Source organism: Leopardus geoffroyi, chromosome A2, assembly GCF_018350155.1.
Source record: "Leopardus geoffroyi isolate Oge1 chromosome A2, O.geoffroyi_Oge1_pat1.0, whole genome shotgun sequence".
Lineage (NCBI taxonomy): Eukaryota > Metazoa > Chordata > Mammalia > Carnivora > Felidae > Leopardus > Leopardus geoffroyi.
Genome location: NC_059331.1, coordinates 143,609,112 through 143,634,026, shown reverse-complemented (window position 1 = coordinate 143,634,026; position 24,915 = coordinate 143,609,112). Strand labels below are relative to the sequence as shown.

Below are 24,915 nucleotides of genomic sequence, written 5' to 3'. Positions count from 1 at the left end.
TAAAAAAACTTTTTTTTTTTTTTTTTTTTTTTTTTTGGTGAGAGCTCAAGTGGGAGAAGGGCAGAGGGAGGGGGATAGAGGATTCGAAGCTTGCTCTGCACTGGCAGCAGCCAGCCCAGTGTGGGGCTTGACCTCCTGAACCTTGAGATCACGACCTGAGCTAAAGTCACTCAACCAACTGAGCCACTCAGGTGCCCCCAACTTCTCTATTTAGACATCAATTCAAAGAGACAAACAAACGAGGAAGTGGGTCTTGTGGAAACATATATAATCTGGACACATGATTAAAATGTTCTGAAATTTACTGAAGGCTAGACTAGAAACAGAATCTTTTCATATCAACTGATTTATTATCTTCTTATATTTCTGAAGTTATTACCAATCATTATTTTATTCTATCAATGGTCCTTCTGATTGTTAACCTTATTCTACAAATAAGACATTTGTAGCTAAGGATACATAAAATAAATTGACCAAGTGTTTATGGACTCTGTAGGAAAGGAATAATAATAAGAATTCACATGCTTTTCATTTCCAGTTGACCGTTGTTTGTATGATGCCCCATTACTTCTAACAGTATGAAACTTCGTAAAAGTTACTAAGTTCTGTACATTTACATTTACATACTTATGAAATGCAAGCTCTCTAAATTTGTGAGTCATCCCTTTCCTAAACTGAAGCTTCTTGAAAAAGCACATAAAGTATTTATGATAATTTAAATGACAAACAACAATATGCATTCCATTGTACTTGCCTGTAAAATGAAGATAACAGAAACACACTATTTTAAGACTTGTTTCTTTTTGAACATTTATAATAGTGCTGAATTAGGTTTTGGTAAAATAAAACAAGAAGATGGGCTACATTGAGAAAATTGTCTATGGTCTATGGAGAGGGAAATTATGTTTCTGTGAATAGGTATGTAATTTTATGAAACCCATAAAATGAATGCTAGTACTTCTAGAACAATGCTTACTTTTGGACCCTCAAAGTGAACTAATCTGGTTAGAAACTTCCAACCTCAGACCTCACAATGGATAGGATGCACATAGATTTAAAAAACTTCCTTAATCATTTGAACTATTATTCCCAAGGGTATTGCATAAAGGAGTTCTTCGATTTATGTTTGTGACTATTGACAAAATTGGTGTCGTATAGAAGAAATAGTATAACTTTGGAGTTGAATGGTCCAAAGATACCCACATCCAAGTCTGTTATACATTAGCTATGTGGCTTTGGGCATATTAATCTGTCTAAAACATCATTTCCTCATCTTTAAGATGAGGACTCTACCAGCATTATTTCAGGATTTGATGTCATCTGTGTGAAGATTCTGGAATGTAGTGCATGTTTCATAAAAGCTGGTGATTGTCTGAGTGTGGGTTTCCCTGAAAGCAGAACCTGAGACAAAGACTTGAGTGCAGGCAGTTTATTTGAGAAGAAATACCAGGGAGTGTAGGAATGAGGGAACATGGTGATTGAGACAGGCAAGGGAGCGGAGTAGAGTATGTGTAGAGTCCATGACGACCCATTCCCACCAAGACTCTGAAAATGCAAACTACCTCTCCTGCTTATCCATTTGCATAAAAGGAAGGTCAGAGCACTTGTCTACTGGCATAGTTCATATTCTCTAAAGATATTTTTTTCCCAACTTCATTTTAAGAACTCACATGCTTATACTTTTTTTGGTCCAAGTGTGTGTTTATGACCACAAAAACTCTAAGTCTTGACTTTCCACTGTTTAGTCTTCAGGATTTTATGTACAAGATGGAACACTTTATTCAACAGGCTACTGCTGTCATCTTCAAGAGGACAGTAGTCAGAATGGGGGAAAGTGCTCTTAGTAGGGACCTGGATGAAGTGAAGGGGTGGTCACATTAGAGAACCTGAGTATGGTAAGAAAGAGGACACAGAATGCTTTTAGAGAGAGCTGGGGGTTGTAGAGGATGAGGGTAAAACTTTAAAGGAGAAAAGATAAATCTGATGATTTTTATGATATCTTTGTGTGTGGTGCTCTGTATAAATCTGTATCATCTCTTCAGAGCCTTGTCATTCCTGAAGGCTTTCAAAGTAAAGGCTCTCTGCTTTATATGGGTTATGTGTGAGCTGTGTACATATGTAGTTCTTAACCAATATTCAAGTCGTCTTCTAAGTGGAGTGTTGTGTACCTCAGCTGTTTTTGGACTGAACACTCAGATATCTCACTGATGTGTCAAGTCCTCCTATAGGAGGATGTGTGTCTAGTCATCTTATACCTGATACTAATTTGCAATTAATGTGCAAGTCTCAGGGTAATAGTTAACACCAAAAGATTGCATTTGAATGCTACTCTGCTTATAAGAAAAAAAATTTCATAAAATTTCTCATTTAAATATCACAGTAAAGGGGGGCATTTTGCTGTTAAAGATACTGGGACCCAAGTTTTGTGGCTGCTCTAAGTCCCTATGGTTTCCTCAGTCCATTATGTGTGGACTCTTAAAGGTAGATTTTCTATCTCCCAACACAGTTTTCTTTCCACTATACATAGCTACGTTATCATAATATTTGTATGCCATGTCCTCTACATTGCTTTGTAAATTGATATTCCATATCAGCTAAGCACATCTCTGATATTCCTTGATTACCCAAAGAACATATTTCAAAAATAATTCATATTAAATTTTTTTTGCATAGACACTTACATACATAGTGTACATACCATGTACAATACATATATGTATTTGTGATCTACCCTAAAAATATTGACTTATAAAATTCAAAATATTATTAATATCTTTATTTATTATATGCTCAACTCTGGGCCGCGTACTATAGTGAAGTAGGAGGAGTAATAAAGTGTCTAGACCTAGATCTAGACCTATAGGTCTACAAAGGGATTTATTATAGGAATTGCCTAACCCAATTATGGAGACTGAGAAGGCCCATGGTCTTCCATCTACAAGCTGGAGAACCAGGAAGGTCAGTTCCAATCCAAAGAACCGGGGGGGCCAGTGGTATAAGACTGAGTCCAAAAGCCCAAGAATTGGGGGGGCTGGGGGCACAGGGTGGTATAAATCCTGGTCTGAATTCTTAGGCCTAAGAACCAGGAGCATTGACGTCCAAGGGCAAGAGAAGATAGATATCCCGGCTTGAGCAAAGACATAAAATTTGTAGTTCTTCTGCCCTTTTATTCTATTCAGGCTCTAAATATATTGGCTGATGCCCACCCATATTGGTTAGGGGCATCTTCTTTACATGGTCTACTGATTCAAATGAAAATCTCTCCCAGATGCACACTCACAGACATACCCCCCCAAAATAACATTTATCTGGTCATCCCTTAGCCCGTCAAGTGGACACACAAAATTGACCCCAGCATACAATTATTTGTCTAATCCAATAATACAGAAATACATTCAGAAATGTGGAATGGAAATGAATTAGACTCGATGTTGAAAGATGGAAAGGTTTACATATAATGAAGACAGGGAAAGGACATGGAATTAAGAAGTGAGAAAAAAGGTGGTTTTTCAAAGTGATAAAATTAGTTTAATTCAGTGGTAGGATGGAACCAGATGCATACATGAGGCTTTGGCAGAACATTTTTCCAAGTGTGGCCTGAGGACACCTGGGGGTCCCCACAAATATTTTACGTATCTGTGAAGTAAAAACTATTTTTATAACAATACAAAAATACCTTCTTTTTCACCGGGTTGACCTTTGCACTATTGATGCAAAAGCACTTGTGGGTAAAAGTGCTCATTCCTTAATATGAATCAAGACACTGACACCAAAACTATGCTATTAGTCATTATATTCTTCACTTATATTTGGGGTGGGGGGGAAGCAATCTCAGTTGATTGCTATTGATGAAGTAGTCAGAATTCCTAATTTCATTAAATCTCGACTTACCAGGTTTCTACATGATGAAAACGAAGCACTTCTAAACTTCCAAAGTTGGATGGTTGTCTCAAGGAAAAACTCTTATGAGATTGAGTTGCAAGCTGAACTAGCTGCTTTTTTTCATGGAATGCCATTTTTACTTGGAAAAATGGCTGACAGATAAATTATGGTTATTCAAACTTGGGTATATGGCTGATATTTCCTCAAAAACGAATGGCGTAAGCTTGTTACTTGAAACAACTGATGTTATTTGTTGCCAATAATAACATTTGAGGTTTCAAGCAAAAAGTAGAATTTTGGAAAACATGTACTATCACCGTGAGCTTGATAGCTTTTCAATTCATAAAGAATTTTCTGACGAGATAAATGGTGTTGTTAACAAATGTAATTTTTTTTTTAATTTTTTTTTCAACATTTATTTATTTTTGGGACAGAGAGAGACAGAGCATGAACGGGGGAGGGGCAGAGAGAGAGGGAGACACAGAATCGGAAACAGGCTCCAGGCTCTGAGCCATCAGCCCAGAGCCTGACGCGGGGCTCGAACTCCGGGACCGCGAGATCGTGACCTGGTTGAAGTCGGACGCTTAACCGACTGCGCCACCCAGGCGCCCCCAAATGTAATTTTTTAATAATCTATAATGAAATGTGTCAAAATGAAAGACTAGTATAGCTTGGTGAGCAAAGTTTTTCCCAGTAATAAATACACGATGTTACAAAATCATACAGGGATGAAAGATCCATTCAAAATGCAAAAGAGACGAATGGATTTTAATGTAATAGTATATGGAAAGTTTATTGACATTGTTTCAGATTCTGTGTTACAACTAACCTTTAAGAAACTACTATGGTTGAGTAATAGGGTAAGATCAAAGAAGAATATCGATAATTATCTGTAAAGGTTATTAAAATACTCCTCCATTTTCCAACTGTATTATCTATGTGAGACTGAGTTTTCTTTATATACTTTAACCAAAACAACATGGAACCATAGACAGCATATAGAAGAAAATAGAATCCAGTTGTCTTCTATTAATCTGGGAATTAACGCTATTTGCAAAAATGGAAAACAAAAGAAAACAAAAGCCACTGCTCAATGTTCTTAAGTAATATACAAACAAATTTACTTGTGTATTTATTTATGATATTTGGAATAAATACTTTTCAAAAAATATGTTTACTTTTGAAACATATAATGGGCTAAACATTTTTTTTAATTTCATAAATACATATTCTTTTAAATTTCTCTTTTAATTTCAAATACTGCAAATATTGACAGCTAGAACCCACATAAACAAAAGCACTTAGGTACCCTCAAAAATTTGTAAGATTTTCAAATCTTGAATCCAAAAAGGTTGAGAATTGCTACTTGGGCAGAAAGGTAACCATGAAAGGTTTTTGAAACTTCAGTTTTGTCTTACTTACACCCAGCCTTTATACTACAGTAGGGAGCTGTGGTTTTAATTCCTTTTTAAATCTCCTTAAAGACCAAGCTCTTTAACATTCGTTTCATATAAAAGCCCCAATGAAAATCCCTTAGCTTTCTTCCCCAGACACCACTAACCATTTTGTGTATTACAATTACTTACGGAGATGAAGGGCAAACTCTGCTATGCTATTACACACCCTCGTGCCTTTGCTGCCGTTCTTCCCCTTGACTGGAAAACTCTTCATACCACCCCCCCCCCCCCGCCCTTCCTATCTTTAACTTGTCTATCAAGATCTATTTTGGGCACATCTCCTTCAGGAAACTGTAACTGAACTCACAATCAGGGTTCCGTGCTATTTCTTTGTGCTTCTATATCTCAATTTTAGCATTTAACATATTACTGTGGCATTTTTGCTTCTGTATCTGTTTTCTCTTGTGATTAATAAACTTCTTGAGGACACAGGCCTGGTGACTAATACATCGCTGTCACTTAAAAATGCTTGCTTGCTTTAAATTTTCTTGCTTAATAATGCTTAATAAATGATAATAAATTATTGCTTTAAAATGATATAATAAAATGCTAATTAGGAGAGTTAATCGTGTAACAGCCTTCAAAATGGTTTTAAGTCAAGAGGATCAACAATATGACTTAAGAACAATTCTGATGAACAAAGTGCATAACTCAAACTTTCTTTTTCTCCTCGTTGACACGCAGATTAAGTAACTTAGTTTTGTAAAAAAAAAAAATCTTTAACAATAAATTCATGCAAACACAACTTTACTCAGCTTTCCAAAGAAGGAGGTAATTATTTAATATCTTTAATAACATATTTATTTTACAAAGGCTAACTCTGGCATTTTAAGGTCATTGTTGCAAATTTGATTTCATGAAAATCTGTGCAAGAGTTTTTAAGGGAATAACAATCATATTGACTTGTTATAGGGATCATGACTGTTTCAACCACTATGCTAATATTAAATTAACGAATAAGCTAAATTTAATTTCTTATTTGAATTAAATGTGGTCTTTAAATAGTAGTTACATTTTACAATGAGCACTTTCTAAGTGCTCACCGACCTACAAAGAGGCAACTTTACTTTTATCTGGACACAGAAAGGGCATTTGACTGCAGGACTGATAGATAAGTGCTTATCATTCATATTTCTACACATTAATGCCATTGGACTGCATGCAAGGAGCGACAGGTACTTGTTTAATCGCTTTTCCAGGTGTCTTTCTATTTAAGCTATTACCTTTCGTCATCATGAGTGCCTGTTAGCATACTGCCTGGGTTGAGTTTCCTCAGCTTTTTTGCCCAGGGCTGCCCTGCTGTGGCTCCATCATTGGGGTAACCAGCTGTTACTTATTTAAAGCTTCCATCACTTTGTATGACAGAAGAACTTAATTATGCCCTGCTTTGGAGATGTTAAATGAAATTATCTTCAAAACAAGTGCACTTCATTTAATATTTTTCTCCATCAAGTACTTGAACTGTGACATTTACGTCATAAGCACTAGGTAAGCAGACACTTTATAAATTGAGGCCTTCAGATAGAGTAATTATCGTTGAGGCAAGAGCACGGCTCTAAAGTACCCGAGATAAAAATTGTGGTGGCTGATGCTCAGGTCTGTATAAAAGGGTTTGGGGAAAATGAAAATGTGATAAACAGATAATGAGCTGCAGTTATCTACACTGTGGACCAAATGTTTTTCAGATATGGGGCGGGGTCGCCCTTGCGGTTGTTGTAGTCCCTTTGGTGGATCAGAAAATCTGTTGAGGATGAAGATGGAAGGTCAGCTGACGGTTAATAATATATGCAATGTTCGAATGGCTCCTTTGAAAAGTCTGTTTAGTTGGAGGACTACATTTCACTTGGGAAGGTGGAAAATAGACTATTCCAAATCGTCTTAGGAGAGCAACTGAAACGGATTAAATGTGTTTGACGTTGCTGAGAGGGAAGGACTGAGCAACGGTCATTTGGATTTGCCAACACGGAGGTGAAGTTAAGTGCAGTTTTCATAGAGCCTGAGTGGACTGGGTTCAACAGACACTGGGAGAAAGGCAAGTGGATTCAGCACACAGAGATAACAATTTCACTGAATTTTACAGCAAAATGACGAAAATGACGATTTCTAACGGTTGGGAATTAGAAAGGGAAATCATCAGAAGTGCTGTGCCTTAACAGGTGAAAGAGATGGACTCTTGCTCACAAATGGTGAGTTGGCCTTAGATCGTGATAATAGAAAAGACAGAAATAATTGTTACGGAAGCCAGTAGATTCAAATGTGGTTCAGAAGTATGTGCAGGTTCTCTGTCTTTTCTGTTTTCTCAGTGAAATAACAACCAGTTATCAGATAAAGGTGAGAAGAGAGGGTGTTGCATTTTGAGGAAGGAGATGTAAATTAGCCATGTTCTTGAGAAGTGGGGCAGTGATTTCACAAGAGTCTAATAGCATCGAAGGAGGCCTAGTTGAGGCCTACCATCAATAATTTAAAATGAGGCCAATTTACAACAAGCTCACTTTTAGCTTTCCAGTGGGTGCAGGCATAAAAGCCGCAGCAAGTTATATTTAAACAGGCTTGGGATTCAGTATTCTGGAATAAGCAATGACAGGAGAGAGGAATAAGGGAGTGGAGGATGTTTGCCAAGCAATGTTTTTGATGGCAGCCAATGAAATCCAAGACATAAGGAAGGACTAGAGGAATGGGAGAGGGCTTAAATACCGGTGTATTGTTGGAAAAAGTCAGGTTGAAGAATGATTAGCACTGGTACATACAGAAGGAAGACGCTTGAAAGAGTAGGACGGTGGTCAGAGCTTAGAATGCTATAAGCTGGGACTTTGGCAAACGTGCAGTTATTATGAAGGCAAATGGGATGAAGAGCACAATTATTGCAAGCAAGGGATGCAAGAAACTGAAGAGGCCATGGAATTGGACCAATGTAGATTTAGATACTGGTATTGACAATAGTGGGAGAGAGAGAAATAATTAGTCTGATAAATCTTCAATATTACATAAAAGGTACTTTGTCTCCTTTCTTGTTATTCAGCATTTTTATTTTGTTTGTAGCAGTTGTGTCTGATTTTAGGCATGTGACATGGGCAGATATTGAAATTTTATGGTCAATACCACATATCCAAAATGTCCTACAGCACTTTATGGTCTTTATGGTTTATGAGACGATTTCACATGCATTATCTCATTTTATTTTCATAGTTATCTAGTGAGACAATTAGAGATGGTATTGTTGTAACAGTTTTATAGATGAGGAAATTGAAGTTTGATGATATTAAATCATTTGCCAAAGTTGGTATGGCTAGGAAATGACAGACTTTCCGTGGGAATACATTCCACATTGATATGTTTTGAGAGCGTTAAAATGGAAGAAATTTATTAAATATCAAAACCAAATAGATTTATCTCATCCTTTGATGGTTTTATAAAAGCCTGGCCTTTGCATGAACATTTTTATGCAATGAGAATTTATGCTAAGAAAATGTATTATTTTTAAATTCTAAGACACACTTTGGTGATAAAATATACTTTGATTTTTTTTTCTGTCCTTTCCTTAAACACTGGATGTTTTTATTTTTTAAGAACTTATAGTATTCTTAAGATGCCTTGGTTATTATAAGGCAATATGTTATTAAGAATGTACATATTACTTAACAGGTGCTACACTAACCATTCTTATGAATAAAGATATAAAAGTAAGTAAAATACTGGAAGCAGCAATTCAACAGAACATTAAAACACTTACAAATGGAGACGATAATAAATATACCAGGGTATCTAGTTAACTGGTCAAATCATAAAAGCCTTAAGATCCTATCAGTGGACCATGTAAAACAAAAACAAAACAAAACAAACAAAAAGACAACCCATGAAACTTTCAGTACCTGTTATTTTTTAAAAGACAAAAATATCTTTGAGAAAAATAATAATAGAGAGATGTTCCCATTTTATAATGAAGTGTATGCATCTTAAAAATTTAGCATCATTCATAATGATGAGATTCCAGAGGGATTCTTGACAAAATCAGCAACAAAAGAAGGATGTTTATTTGCATCAGTTTTATTTAGAATTTGTCCAGAAATTTAGGCTAGTGCAATTAGACATTAAACAGAATTAAGAGTCCCAGTTCTTGACAAGGAAGAGGGAAAAGTATCTTTCTTTCCACCTACCATATCCCTAGAATATCAAAAGACATCAAATAAATGCTTCTTACATTAATAAGAAATTTTAGGGCACAATACAATGACCACATACATTATAAATAGCAAACAAAAAATCAACATCTTTCTTCTATCCTCCAGTTAGAAAATGTAATGGGTAAAAAAAATACCCCATTAATAATGGAATCATTAAATTCCAAGAATAATTCTAATAAGAAAATCTAATAAAATCTAACTTCTTTTTTTTTTAATTTTTTTAACGTTTATTTATTTTTGCGACAGAGAGAGACAGAGCATGAACAGGGGAGGGGCAGAGAGAGAGGGAGACACAGAATCTGAAATGGGCTCCAGGATCTGAGCTGTCATCACAGAGCCCGATGCGGGGCTCGAACTCACGGACCGCGAGATCATGACCTGAGCGAAGTCGGACGCTTAACCGACTGAGCCACCCAGGCGCCCCAATAAAATCTAACTTCTAATAAAAATATAATATAGGATAATAATTCTAACAAGAAAATTACAGGATTCCGTTCAAAGAATGAAAACAAGATTTGAATAAAGTATGCATTCTGTAGACAGGAAGACTGAAACAATGTAAAAAGCCAATTCTTAAAGTAACCAAAATTCATTAAAATTAATATCCTATAACTTAAAAATCACTGTTATCAAATTAGGAATAGAAAAAAAACTTTCTTAGGGACACCTGGGTGGCTTAGTCAATTAAGCGCCCAACTTTGGCTCAGATCATGATCTTACGGTTCAAGAGTTCAAGCCCCACCAACAGGCTTTGTGCTGACAGCTCAGAGCCTGGAGCCTGCTTCAGATTCTGTGTCTCCCTCTCTCTCTGCTCCTCCCCTACTCACACTGTCTCTTTCTCTCTCAAAAATAAATAAAAATTAAAAAAAAAAGAAATAAAAGAAAAAAACTCTCTTAATTTGATAGCGAATAGTTAAATAAAATGCAGCGAAAATCCTACTTAATGGTACATTATTGAAAATTTTCTCCCTGAATTCAGGGGGAAAAACAAAGATACCCAATATCACTGTTACTCAGTGTCATGATCGTATTCTTACCCAGTGTAACATACCAAGACAGACAAATAAAAGGCATAAATTTTAAAAAGGAAAAAAACTCTCATTATTTACAAGTGACATGAATTGTGAATATAGATATTCTAAAGGACCCTACGGCTAAGCTGTTAGAATTAATAAGTAAACGTAACAAGGTCACTGGATATAAGCCAATATATATAATTAATTGTATTTCTATATAGAAAATGAACACATAAAAATGAAATTTTATAAAGAATTTCTAATAACATAAATACCAAATACCTAGAAATAAATCTGACAAAATAAGCACATGATCTCTATACTGAAACTACTAAATAATATGGAAATATATTAACAAGAGGACCTAAGTGAATGGAACTATATAAAACATTCCCAGATGGGAAGACTTAATTTGCAAAGATATCAAATATGCAAATTGATCTATATACTAATGCAATCCCAATCAAAATTCCAGTAGGTGTGTGTGCGTGTATGTGTGTGTGTATGAAAATTGAATTGGAATTGTAAAGGACAAAGGGTATCCAAGGAGATTTATCATCTATTAATCTGTCACCATCTATCTATCCATTTACCTGTCTATCCATCATCTATCTATTACCTATCTATCTATCTATCTAGTCTTAGCAGTTGGTTCTGCTTCTCTGGTTGAATCCTGACTGATATGATCTATAAATGTTTTTGTTTAAATAAATCCATTTCTAGTAGTAATTCTAAAGAAATATTATAATCAAAGTAAAAATACCTGAGCAAAAGATATCCATAAAGATGTGGTGGAAGTAGAAAATATGTAGTAAATGGGAGATAAATGTGGGACTAAAAGTTCAGGCTTTGAAATACAGATAAGGAGTGATGAGGAAAGTAATTTTAGATAATATGGCCCCAAATAGAAACAAAAATCTAAATATATAACACCAGGATATTAATTTAATTTGTTGTCAACAGGATTGAAATTATGCAGCTATTAAAATTTGATTAAGAAACATGGAAATTATCTAAGAAGTGCTTTTGAATGTTGCCGAATACTGAATATTTGCAGTATTCTAATTATGTCAAATGTATGTTCATTTAAATATAATATAAAAACATAATTTACCATATAAAATGTAACAACTGAAAGTTTTTGTTACAAATGAGTTAACTTTCTAAAAGGGAAATTAGCCTCATGCAAAGATCACAATTTCCTAAAGTAAAAAGAAAATATACGGTAACACATTGTATGTCTTTTGACACACCAAAATTCACCAAAAACTGCATATTGTAGAACTCTGAGTTATCAATGGACTGAATGCATATAATGTATAGTTCTTTTGAAGTAAGATAAAGTTTATAAAGAATTTCTTATTGGCCTTGTGTAAATACATTGATAAATACAAACTAGTGTTCAAAAGGGTTGCAAAATCAACAGTAAATAAATAGTCCGTAAGCATATATTTGCAAAGAGCTACTCAAGTATTATGTTCCTAAATAAATAAAAAAAAAACTAATAGTTTTAAATTTTTATTTTCTAATTCATTAAGATAATCCCTACTTCAAAGACAGGAGTAATTCTCTATGAGGGCAATTAACTTTACTCATTGTCATGTTCGAAGAGTCATGCAAACCCCACTACAATCATATTTCTATAAATTTGTCTGGTCAACAAGGGATATGGCTTACTCGTTCACTTCATCCACTTCCTCAGTGGCAAGAGGGAGCTACTAAAAGGTGGTCTCATTTATATCCTTTCATTAGTTATTCTCTTTGTTGTTTTAATAAAACACACACATATACATTCATGTACCTGCAAAATGAAGGGCATATCTCCTTTGTTTAGTTTCTCCTTTGTTTAGTTTGTAAAAGCAATTTATACACAGTGTAGAAAATTTTAAAAATTTAGACCAAAAAACCAGAAAGAAAGAAATATTACCCATGACTCTATTGCTCATGAATAGTGAGGGCTAATGTTTTGGTTTCTTTCTAACTTTGGTCTTAGAGGTAAATGTCTTGAGATGGTAGCATAGATTCAGATCTGTCTCGACATATGTTATTCTTTAGATTATTGTTTCCCATGGCTATGCCATTATTTATGTATTCTTCTATTTTTGGTCATCGGGTTATGCCACTTACAAATATTTTAATAATAATTACTAATTATCATCTTTGTAAATAAGTCTTTGTTCACGTATATGATTTTGTTTATTTTATTTTGTTTTTTCTTATTGATACAGTATTTATTTGTCTTCCCTCTGTCAAACCCTGAGCCAGCCACGTTCCCCAGACTGCCTGGGGAGATATAGGAAAAGGAGCAAACAGGGCAGAGGAGACACTGGAAAAAGACCTATGGGAAGTAGAGACAGCTCTGTCACATGGAGAAGAGGACGAGAAAGGCCATCACCATGCAAAAGAGTCCCATGGCCTCCGGGAGGGCAAAGCCCAGAATGGTGTAGGAGAAGAGCTGTTCAGGGAGGGGCTCCTGGCATAACCAATGATGAGGCTCCCAAATGCAGTCCCTGTCCCAGCCCTGGAGCCAGCCACCCCTACCGTGGCAGCCCCAGCCCCAATGCACTTGGCTGCTGTGCCCTGTCCCTTGAAATGACGCTGGTTCGGAAGCTGCGGCTGGGAATACGTGAGGTCGGGGGGGGTGTGGGACTGCCAAGCTGCCAAGGCTCCATCTGTCAGTGTCTCCAGTGGTTTTAGCGACACTGCAGACAGTGACTGGCTCAGCAGCTGAGAGGTGCTCCTGACCAAGAAGAGGCAGACTAACTTTGCACTAAGGGACTTTGGCAGGAGAGTTGCTCCCAGTGCAGAGAAGACAGAGGGGCAGGGGGCAGGAAGAGCAAAGGTGATTTTATTTTAAGTAGAATGTATTCCTAATGAGAAATTACTGTCTTGAAAACAACAGAGAATCAAGTTAATATTTTCATTTTTTTCCTGCTATTTTAAGTATTGATAGTAATAACTTTTCTTAGCAAGGAATGGATAGGTTTACCCTAGTTGATTATCAATTTTCTTTTTTGTTTTCCCCTTGAATACAGTGGGTTTTGTTTTTGTTTTTTAGAATTTATGAAACTTTGCTCCTTTTCCTTTCTTAGAGCTATAGAATCACTGATCTGGTCAAAGGGATCCCAGCTGTGGCACTCACTAGCCCTGTGACCTTGGGCAAGTGTCCTAATACTCTACACCTCATTTCTTCATCTGCGAAGTGTGGATAAGCATTGTACCTCCTTCAGAGAGCTGTGAGAATTCCTATAAAGCGAAAATGCATGAGAAGTGCTTATAAAGAGCCTGGCACATAATAAACACTATTGTAAATATTTATTATTATCCTAGGTTTGGGGGAGCTCTCCTCCCTACTAGTACTCTCTTTGGTTTTGTTCCAGTTAGTAAGGCTCGCTTTCTCCACCCTGACTAGGGTTTTCTGAGTTCCCCACTGAATCATGATTTCCGCAGGATGACCTGATCTTTACCTCTAATTACCTCTTTGGCTTGGTTGTATTGTTTCAGTCTTACTGCCCCTGATCAACCCTTTGTGAAAGCCAGATGTTCCTAAATTCCTTATATTTAACAGAAAAGCTGAAGGCAGGAATACTTGAGGGAATATATTGGTACTGAGTAACATTAACAGCCAACCATTGTATGTGATTTCAGTACTTTCAGAATGCTTTTTTATATGGTATATATAATCAACCCTGTTAGTTTATCAGGTCAGGAATAATTTTTCCTGTTTTACATACGAGAAAAAGACTCATAGAAGTTAATTTATTGGTTCGGAGTTATCATAACCGGGGGTGGCGAAGTCACGCATTTTAACTTTGGCTTTCGGACTCTCTTCATAGGATGGCCTTTCAACTGCACCAAATTGAGTCTCCAGAATATATTAGTTAGGCTTTGCTAGTGAATGCTGCTGTAATAAACAACTCAAAAAAAAAAAAAAAAAAGCAACAGTGGTTTATTTGTCAGCTGCATTGCTTGTCAGGGATTTATAGTTGCACTGCTGAAGGACAGCCTCCATCTGGAATATAGATTCTCTTGGCAGAGAGAACAGCAGGAACCAACCACTCGATGCTTAAAGCTTCCTCTGCTCAGGCATGATGTACATTGTATCTGTTCACAACTTATTGTTGAAAACGTATCACATGATGAGCCTTGATAAAGATGAGATGGAGAAAGAAATCCTTCCCTGAGGAGTGGCTCAAAAATATAACAATAAGCAAAGATGTGTAATCATTATGGGGAAGAGTGGAGTAAATAGTTAAGGGCAATAATATCTAAAAGAAAATCATGAATTAAAAAGGACACAGAGGGAAGTCTATGCAATAGAAACAAAGTATAAATGTTAAAAAAAGAAGTAAGTTATAAAACTTGGACAAAGTTCACTGTGTGAGAGAAGATTTCTCCATAATCCTGTAGCTTTTTTTTTTTTTTTTTAATTTTCAGAGATTGGCAATAGTTGTTTCCAGTGACAAGGAAGTTGGTTAGAGGGAGTGTCAGATGTGGACTAGCTGAGGGAAAGAGGTCAAAAGAGAGAGCTGTACATCAGGCACAGGTGCTAAGTTGCTGACTTTGCAATTTTAAATGATTAATTTGACGGTCCAACTTCCTTTTGGAAGTGCTGAGTTATATAGGTTTACTTTCCTATAAACTCCCTCAGGTACTGAAACCTATATAAAGTGCCTGAAATGATTCTTCCTTGAAAATTTAATAGAAAACCTAGCTTGGTTCATTCTTTCCCTAGCCAAAGAGCAAGGTCACTGAACCTAGGAATAAATTTCATGGCTTGGGATTATATTGATAGACTAGACACTTTGTTAGAACATGGTAATGATGTCCTCAAGGTCGATCATTACAATCCATCTGAGGATATTGTTAATTCATTTTTCTGACATAGCCATAGACAGTATCCTTCACTCCGCTCAGCCATCACACATTAGCCAGAGGGGCTGACTGACCATTTGGTCAGTACAAATCCACCACCTGCAGAGAACTAACGCAGAGTGATGCTCTGAGTACCCACTGTATTTCCCCCTCACATAACAATATGAAGCTGTTTCTGGCTTTCCGGCTGCTCTCCTCCACGTGGTCATTCAGGAATCCCTACTGATTCAGTTTTACAGTCTTACCGTCCTCCAGTACCTCCTTAGCATACACAGCGAAAAGGCGAAAGGGGAAAGGGCTGCAGAGAAAGTACCCATACCCCTTGGTTTCTCATAGTACATTCTATAAAAACACTTTTATGACATTTGTCCTTTATTTTCACGTTATATTGGTTGAAAACTAGTTAAAAGGTCACACTGTTTCTAGCCAGAGTTGCCCCTGCCTGATCAGGAACTTCCCAGAAACAATTCCATAAAATAGAAGGAGGAGCACATGTTTTGATACCTATGTTACCCCCATTATCCCAATTTAAACTATGTGTTTTTTCCCTCAAAATGTTTTCCTTGTTAAGCTACCATATTTATAACTTCGCACCTAAAGCTTCTTGGTAAGAGTAATAAAAGAAAAAAAAAAGGTACAGGACTGTTTTTTCCATAACATTAAAAGAGAGAGTACTGAGAGCCGTTTCCTCCATGGCAATTAAAGGTTTCACTCGGGTGTAGTTATTCCGAAGTCTGAAGCATCAATAGTTTGAACATATTTGGAAATCAGTCTATCAGATTTACCAATGGGATAATTTGTCCACATAATTCTCCATGCCTGCTCTTAGGAACACAGTTTTAATAATAGCTTCCAGATGGTCCTCCAACTTAAAAATAGTTTGTTTCAAAATTCTGTTTATAGTTGGCTTGTGGTCTTTGAGATATTATTTTATACACACAATGGTACATATGACAGTTGTCTTTATGCCATCCATAAAAGTTTATTTAATCTATCATCTAATAGGACCTTGGCAATGAAAACTATAGCAAATATTGTTGTTGGTAATTAACATAAAAACCTACACATGTAAAGTCATTTTCTGAATATAAAATGGTTAATTAAAAATGTTGACACTATAATGTAGAAAACAGCTATTATAACTATGCATACTTTATTTGATATTAGCTCGGTTTACTTTTTTATTATTTAGAAAAATACAAGTTGCAGTACTTTATTATTTAGGATAATCCAGGTATTTTCACACTTGGAAAAGTCCACATTCTACCACGGTGATGTATGATCAAAGTTAACAGCCTTGATTTTAAAACACTTGGAACCAGTCATAATCAGTTTTATTGCAAAAGATCCCTGAACACACTTACATTAATCCTGGTACCTTAACAGGCTGTCTGGCAAGCCATTTCCTTACAGAAACATGCATTGTGAGAAATGAGAAATGCCCATCCCTGCTGGATATTAGATACTTGTCATACCTGGGCAACAGTGCTCACATCACTGAAGCCTGTGAACACAACTCTATATTTATTCTAAGTGAAAAATAGAGTGACTTAAAGAAAAATACAGGCTAATGTAAATAATCTCTTACCCAAAACCAATACATTAAGCCACAAGTGTTTTTTACAACTTTTATTCCAAGAAACTAAAAAGACTATTTAAGATTCTGGCTGTGATCATGAGTATGAGTGGCTAAGATGGATGGAGTAAAGGACAACATCATTGCAAAGGAGGAGGATGAGGAAAATAATCTAAGTAATATATCGGGGGATGGAACAGACATGTACATGGATGTGGAATTTATCCAAAATAACCACATTGCTTGTAAGAGTAAGAGGATGAATGAATCAATGAAAGAGGGCAAATGATGGCAAGTATAGAAACAAGAAGAGAGAGGGTATACGGTTGAATGTTATGACAGTTAATAAGGCAAGATATTTGAGGGAAAGGATGAGTCTGCAACGATCCAGAAACAGCAAAGGGGAGTATGGAATGCCCTAACCTATTGTCTTCCCTGAGGGATATGGATCAAGGAAATAAAAACAACCATCACTTGAGAGACTGGAAAAGGAACAATATTTTTAGGAGGAGAGAAGTTTCAGTGAAGCCTGCAGGGTAGAGGCAGGGAGAAGAGACTGGGGCTATGGAGGAGTTTGTTGGAGAATGGCATTACAGAGCACCGTAAAGTTGGTTACAGGTGAGGGTAGGGTAAAGAGCTGAGTGAGTTTCAAGAAAGTTCCAGTATTCTGCTCGATGGTTCAGCAGAATATTTAATGTCAGAGCTCATCATTTTGGATGCTGACTGACAACTAGAAGAGTAATTTGGTGATTTTACTCTCAACAAAGCAACATAGGCCCCCAAGAGAAGACTCAGTTAGATGCCAGTGAGTCAGGCCATTCAGGACCTAAGCAGTGGTTCAGTTGATCTGTGTGGAGTCAAAATGAATCATCTGCATGCAGTGTATCAATGAAGCCAATTCTGGAACCATGCTTTCTGGAAGGGGAGAAATCTGAGATAAATTCTGGGTTCAGTATCCCAGGAGAGTTACATGCTTGAGATTTCTGATGGATTGATGGCTTTAGAATATGCTCCACAAATTTCATGGTTCTAGCTCATACTTCACAATCTCTTCTTCTAACTTACCTCATTTGCAGGACTATGCATAGGATAATATGATTGTCAAGAAATAGTCCTGGTGGCTGGTTGAAACTACTGTGGAAGGGACCTTGAGTTAGTTTCTAGAAACTTCATTCTAAGTATATGCCTCTGCTAAAGCTGGACAAGGTTTTTCAGCTTTAATGGGATTGTAGAACAACCAAGCTCTCTTTCACACCATAGAGTTTATGGAATAATCTGTAGGAAGAGGAACTTTTAACTGTGATAGAAAAGTGTAAGCCTTCTGAAAACATTCTCCACCTTTCACTGGTTGTTATTTGATAGCCACAACTTCTTTAGGCTGTGATTCCTGGGTGGGTTGATGTCTGAGACCCATTTGAAATAATTCTCTTTTCCTGAAAGCTGTCATTACTACAAATAACTGAGCTTCCAACATGAGGTACTTAGTGCCAATTTGTGTGCTCAGTACACAGTGAAGCAGATCACTGGTCTGATATTAGTAGCATGACTTCACCATGGCTAGTCATGAAGACTTGGGGAGGTCACCATATGTATTGGTAAAGTTCTGGTTTTCCTGAATGCTTCTGCCATTGCTAGCATTCAGGCAGATCCACGTGTCTGTGTCAGGCATGACAGGCAGTAATACAAAGTATAAAACAATATTAGATCTGAAGTATTTCCTCCATAGAAATCTGTCTAGGACACCTGGGTGGCTCCTTGTTAAGCATCTGACTTCTGCTCAGGTCATGATCTCATAGTTGGTGAGTTCAAGTCCTGCTTTGGGTAAGCTTGAGCCCTGCTTCGGGTGAGCTCATGCCCCACTCCGGATGAGTACAAGCCTTGCATCAGGTGAGCATGAGCCCTGGGTGAGCCCCACTTCTCTCTCTCTCTTTCTCTCTCTCTCTCTCTGCCATTCGTTCACTTGTGCCCTCTCTCTCGCTCTCAAAAAAGAAAAGAAAAAAAGAAAACAAAAGAAAAGAAAAGAAAGGAAATCTGGCTACTTTGACATTCATCTGTATCTTCTGGAGGCGTCAGTTCTAGGAACAAGATTTCCTTACACTGAAAGACACTCCTCTCTGGATTGTCCCAGAAATGGTGATATGATGAGGTCAGAACAAACAGAACATAGGCATTGGGCATGTACATGACAAAAGTAGGCAAAAATATTGCTGGAGCAGAGAAGCCATCATCCCAGAGTTATGGAAGATGCCATTCATCAGAGCTTGGGCCACAGGGAAGGTTTCGAGTCTTTGAGGCTAAGTCCCATATGGAGTCATAACCCTTTCAGAGAGGGCTATATTTATCCTTTCCCCAACTCACCTATCTTAAGGCTCATCTTAGTAAAGCAGCCAATCTTAATATTCAGGCTCTTCATGGGGCGCCTGGGTGGCTCAGTCGGTTAAGCGTCCGACTTCAGCTCAGGTCAAGATCTCGCGGTCCGTGAGTTCGAGCCCCGTGTCGGGCTCTGGGCTGATGGCTCAGAGCCTGGAGCCTGCTTCTGATTCTGTGTCTCCCTCTCTCTCTGCCCCTCCCCCATTCATACTCTGTCTCTCTCTGTCTCAAAAATAAATAAACGTTAAAAAAAAATTAAAAAAAAACTATTCAGGCTCTTCAGATCCAGTCCATGGATAAGGGGTGAGTGAAGACCCTGCTCTGCAACTGTAATTAGTCTCTTCAGCTCTCTGGAGAAGGGTGCTCATCACCATTTTCCTCCTTTCCAAAAAGCAGGGAGACATGATAGATTAGAAGAGGATATGGGATATCAGGAAAACTGTTTCTGCCACTACATTTCCTGAGAACTTGGATCTCTAATCTGAAAGGGACAGCACTTCCTAAATTCTTAGGCACTACCTATCACAAGATATGATTTGCCTCTCTCTCCGTTTTTATCCTATTTTTTCTTCCTTCCCCTATGTTCATCTGTTGTGGTTCTTAAATTCCACATATGAATGAATATTATATTTGCCTTTCTCTGACTGACTTATTTCACTTAGCATGATACACTCTAGTTCTATCCATGCCATTGCAAATGGCAAGATTCATTCTTTTTGATTGCCGAGTGGTATTCCACTTGGTGTGTGTGTGTGTGTGTGTGTGTGTGTGTGTGTGTGTGTGTATCACATCTTCTTTATCCATTCATCAGTTGATGGACATTTGGGCTCTTTCCATAATTTGGCTATTGTCAATAGTACTACTATAAATATTAGGATGCATGTGCCCCTTCGAATCAGCACTCCTCTTTCCAGATACCTAGTAGTGCAATGGCTGGGTTGGAGGGTAGTCTTATTTTTAATCTTTTGACGAACCTCCATACTGTTTTCCAGAGTGGCTGCATCAGTTTGCATTCCCACCAATAGTGAAGTGTCCCTCTTTCCCTGTATCCTCACCAACATCTGTTGTTGCCTGAGTTGTTAATTTTAGCCATTCTGACAGGTGTGAGGTGGTATCTCACTGTAGTTTTGATTTGTATTTCTCTGATGAGTGATGTTGAACATCTTTTCATGTCTCTGTTAGCCATCTAGATGCCTCCTTTGGGAAAGTGTCTATTCATGTCTCCGTTTCTAATATATATTAAGTCTGCTTTAGCTATATCTCACAACTTTTGATATGTTGCATTGTCATTATTATTCAGTGCAAAATATTTTCTTATTTTCAGCATACATTCTTCTTTGACCTACAAGTGATTTTGAAATGTGTTGGTTAATTTGCAATCATTTGGTGCTTTTCTTGTATCTTTTGTTATTTATCTCTACCCTAATTCTTCTTTTACCCTAGTTCCATGTTAGTCAGATTAACATACTCTGTATCAAAACTTTAAAATTTGTTAAAAGACTACCCAGAATATGGTCCTGTGGTAAATTTCCTCTGTACAATTTAATAGACTATCTTTTGTTAGTCTTTGAAAAATTCTTGACCATTATCTCTTTAAGTTTTTTTCTTTTTACCTACTATATCTCTCTTTTCTGGGACCCCAAATTCATCTACATTCAAATTTTGTATCTTCTTTTATATATCTCTAATAATGTTTTCTGTATTTTAAAATTTTAATTGTGATCTCTTTGCTTCGATATGGACATTTTCTACTGAGCTATCTTTCAGTTCACTAGTCATGTTCTCTACTGTATGTGACCCATTGTTAAACTCATCTATAAAATTCAATTATTACATTTTAAAGTCCCATCATTCTTTGACTCTTAAAATACATATGTATATATTTCAGTTTTTAAATATACATATTCCAGTTATGTGTTGTTTTCAATATATTTATGTTCAAGTTTTTGTAAACTTTTGTCTGAGAAGTTTAGTATCTAGATCACCTGTGGCATCATTACTACCTTGAGATTTTTTCCCCCTTGGTTTTGGTCATTTCTTCCTGTATCCTGGCATGCCTGGTTGGTAATCTTTAAATGAATACCTGACACTCTGCATTAAAAACAATGTAGATGTTATAGATGTTTCTTTTTCCTCCAGAGAAGCTTCAACTCTTTATTAGTCAGCAATTAAAATAGAGGCATTTCACCTTGTTATAATCTGGGACCAGGATAATTTGAGCCTACGTTTTGGTCTTTCTATGGGTTTGTCTATTTTTTATTTTTCTTTTATCCTGGAAGATATCTCCTCAGATATATTAGCTAAAAGTCCAGGATGCTCATGATTACCCATCCTAATTAATGGACTTGATTTCCAACTTTTATTTCCCTTGCACCATGATATGGTTGCATAGTCTGTATAGTTTTTTAGCCTCTGAATCTGAATTATGTTTGATTTTTTTAGCCTGTTGGGGTTCAACAAAGTTTCAAGAAAAAAAATTGGTGTAAAATATCAGGTTCATCTCTCTGTAGTACCCTGGAGTCTTGGGTGCTCAAGTCTGGCTGCATTGGTAACCCTGAATTCCAGTTTTTGTCTCCCCAGCCCCATGAGACTGCTGAAAGGTCTTTCTAAAGATTTCTGCCCTCGAACACTCATACATTGAATCAGCACATTTCTTATGGATAAAAGCAGTGGAGAATTCCTGGCTCACATCAAGGTTTGTGGTGCTTTGTTTTTTTTTTTTTACTTCCTAGGATCTTGGCCCCTTGAGTCCTGGCTGCCTTGGTTCTTCTCTGATGCCTCCAAACATATTCTTTCTTATGTTTTTAACTTTATGATTCTTTTATAGTTATTCTTAGTGAGTGGCTTGGTTTGATTATAGCTGCTCCTTCATAATCAGAATCAGAAGTCCTTCACCTATATAAATTTTAATTTTAATGATAAAAATGTTAACTTTTATGATATTGATTTGATACTTTTTCTGGATACATTATTCTTTCAAAACTTTTCAAGGATAATTATTTTTACTTCTAAACTGTTCTTGTATTAACTCTATCAAATCTATTTCCTTGGGTGTTTATTATTCTGTTTGTGGAGCTTGATGCTTCTTTTTCATAGTGTTGGTTCTCCGTAAATATTCGCTAATTCTTGGCTGTCTGTTCTTCCGTACAACTGATTCCCAGTTGTCTGCCTACTGTGTTGTCCATAGCCTGTGTCTGGTGGCTGTGAGATGGAGTGGTGTCTGTGCCAGAACAGTGGGTTGCAATTTGTCTCCTGAAGGAAGGGAATCCTTGTCCCTTTTGGTGGTCGTGGTTCCAACAGCTACTTCTCTGCTCTGGCCACTGCAAACTCTTTAAAAAGATTAATTAATCCAGCTCTTTTGGTTCATATTTCCAGCTTGATGGTTCTGTTAAGTTCAACAAGATCATTATAATCCTAAGAAAGAGCTCTTCTAGGATCAGCAGTGAAGTTTCTTATGAGGAAAGTAGCTGGCTGATAATAGCAGTCTTAAAAAAAAAAACACACCTCTAAATGTTCAGTTAGGTATTAAGTCAAGTGCTTTAATGGAGTTTCTTAATTTTTAAGAAATTTGGCCCAACTCTATTAGAAAAAGGATGATTTTCTGATTTGATGTGGTGAAGATTCAAACCATATTATTCCTGCTCCTTCACATCTCTGTGTATTGATCGGAGCCATTGTGTGTGGTGAGGATATGGGCTTTCAAGTGAGACAAACCTCAGTTTAAGCCTCAGCTTTATCTTCATGAGTTGTGTGACTTTGATAATAGTATTTAAGTTCTCCAAAATAGACCCACTCTTGAATTAATAAAATTATTGTGAGGGAGTAATAGGCATAAAATATTTGGTATAATGCTGATATCTTATCCTCAACAACTAATAGCTATTGTGGTTGTAAATGTTGTGTAGTTCCTAAATTAACCTGTTTAATCACCAGAAATCTTTGAGATGTTATTAGTATGTTTAAGCACAAACTAATTATAATGACAGAACTTTTAGGACTCTTTGAGTGATATTAATTTTCCACTTGTGTTAACATGCTAGGGCTGCCATAACAAAGTACCGTAGACTGGGGGGCTTAATATAAATTTATTTTCTCATAGATCTGGAGACTAGAAGTCACAGATCAAAGTGTCAACAGTCCTGGTTTCTTCTGAGGCCTGTCAGGGGCTTTCAGATGGCCACCTTCTTTCCGTGTCCTCAGTTGCTCTTTTCCTCTGTGCACACACATCCCTGGTGTGATTTGTGTGTCCTTATCTCCTCTTCTTATAAGGACACCAGTCAGATTGAATTAGGGACCACCCTGAAGACCTTATTTTAACTTAATTACCTCTTTAAAGATTCTATCTCCAAATACAATCACTTAAGGTTAGGAATTTGACAAATGAATTTTGGGGAGGACACAATTCAGCCATAACACCATTCCTCTTGGTTCTTAGTTACTATATTAATATCACTAGGAAAAAACAATAGTATTTCTATAATATCTTATGTCTTCACAAAAGTTCCTGCACTGAGGTACTGATTTAATTCTTTTGGCTTTATAAAAGGTTATATGGGAAGTATCTAGTTGAACCAAGATTTAGCACCTTTTACAAAATTATAGTTGAACCACTTCCATACTGTTACCAAATTTCCTTCAGTAATGCAACCTAAATAATAAATTTCTCCTATAATTTAAATTCCAGCAAAGGATTAACATATATGTGTGTGTGTGTGTGTGTGTGTGTGTGTGTGTGTGATTATATAGTTCATAGATAAAGTTTGTTCTTGCAGTAATTGTTTCCTGTCCCTTCTTTCTAAAGAGTTTTAAACTGTTGTTTATTTGTTAATATTATATTTATTATATTTGTATTTGTTCAAATAGATACTGTTCAAATCATTATAATTAAAGGTATCTCCCTTACTGTTATTCTCAGTTCTGATCATGCTGTTGCAAAATGATAAAAGGCTAAACGATAAAAGGCAGCATGAAAACAGGAGTCCATGGAGGGAAATATAGAGAAAAATCCCTGTAAAAGAGAAGCCAATAAACACACAACAAGTAGATGCCTCATATTCATTTGCATATATCACAGTAGAAAATGCAACATCATTGTTTGAGAAATTATTTTTATTATGTTTCTATGAATAATACTATGTAGAATAATTGAAAATTAAAGACTACATTTTATTTAATAACACTCTACTTGAAAACATCTACGTTATAACATGTCTATCAGACTTTAATAAAGAATAAATTACTGTATTTACTAACCCAATATTAAATATCATGTATATTTAATTATAAACACTCATTATAAATCCAATATCTGTTCTTCCTCTTTAGAGGATCATGAGTTTCCTTCCACTTGTCCTTTTCTACCCTTGGCAGAGCTAATCTATTACTTATTGGTTGACACTTTATTATTCTGTGCATCTCGTTCCCACCATTCCCAATAAGTCCAAGGTTAAGGATTCAGACCTCACGTGTGAACCAACTCAGTTCTGCATCCAGAGGCTTTGCCCTTTGATTTGACTCGTGATTTTAACATGTGTCAGGACCAAAAGGGGATGTGATGA

At 36.5% G+C, this 24,915-nt stretch overlaps 1 protein-coding gene and 1 pseudogene across 4 annotated transcripts in view; one reads left to right on the top strand and one right to left on the bottom strand.

Annotated features, from left to right (window-relative positions):
* The window catches only part of GRM8 (glutamate metabotropic receptor 8), a 765,850-nt gene that overhangs the window by 725,576 nt on the left and 15,359 nt on the right, over positions 1-24,915 (top strand). The gene's annotated exons all lie outside the window — the stretch shown is intronic.
* On the bottom strand, positions 12,631-13,351 carry LOC123606804 (annotated as a pseudogene).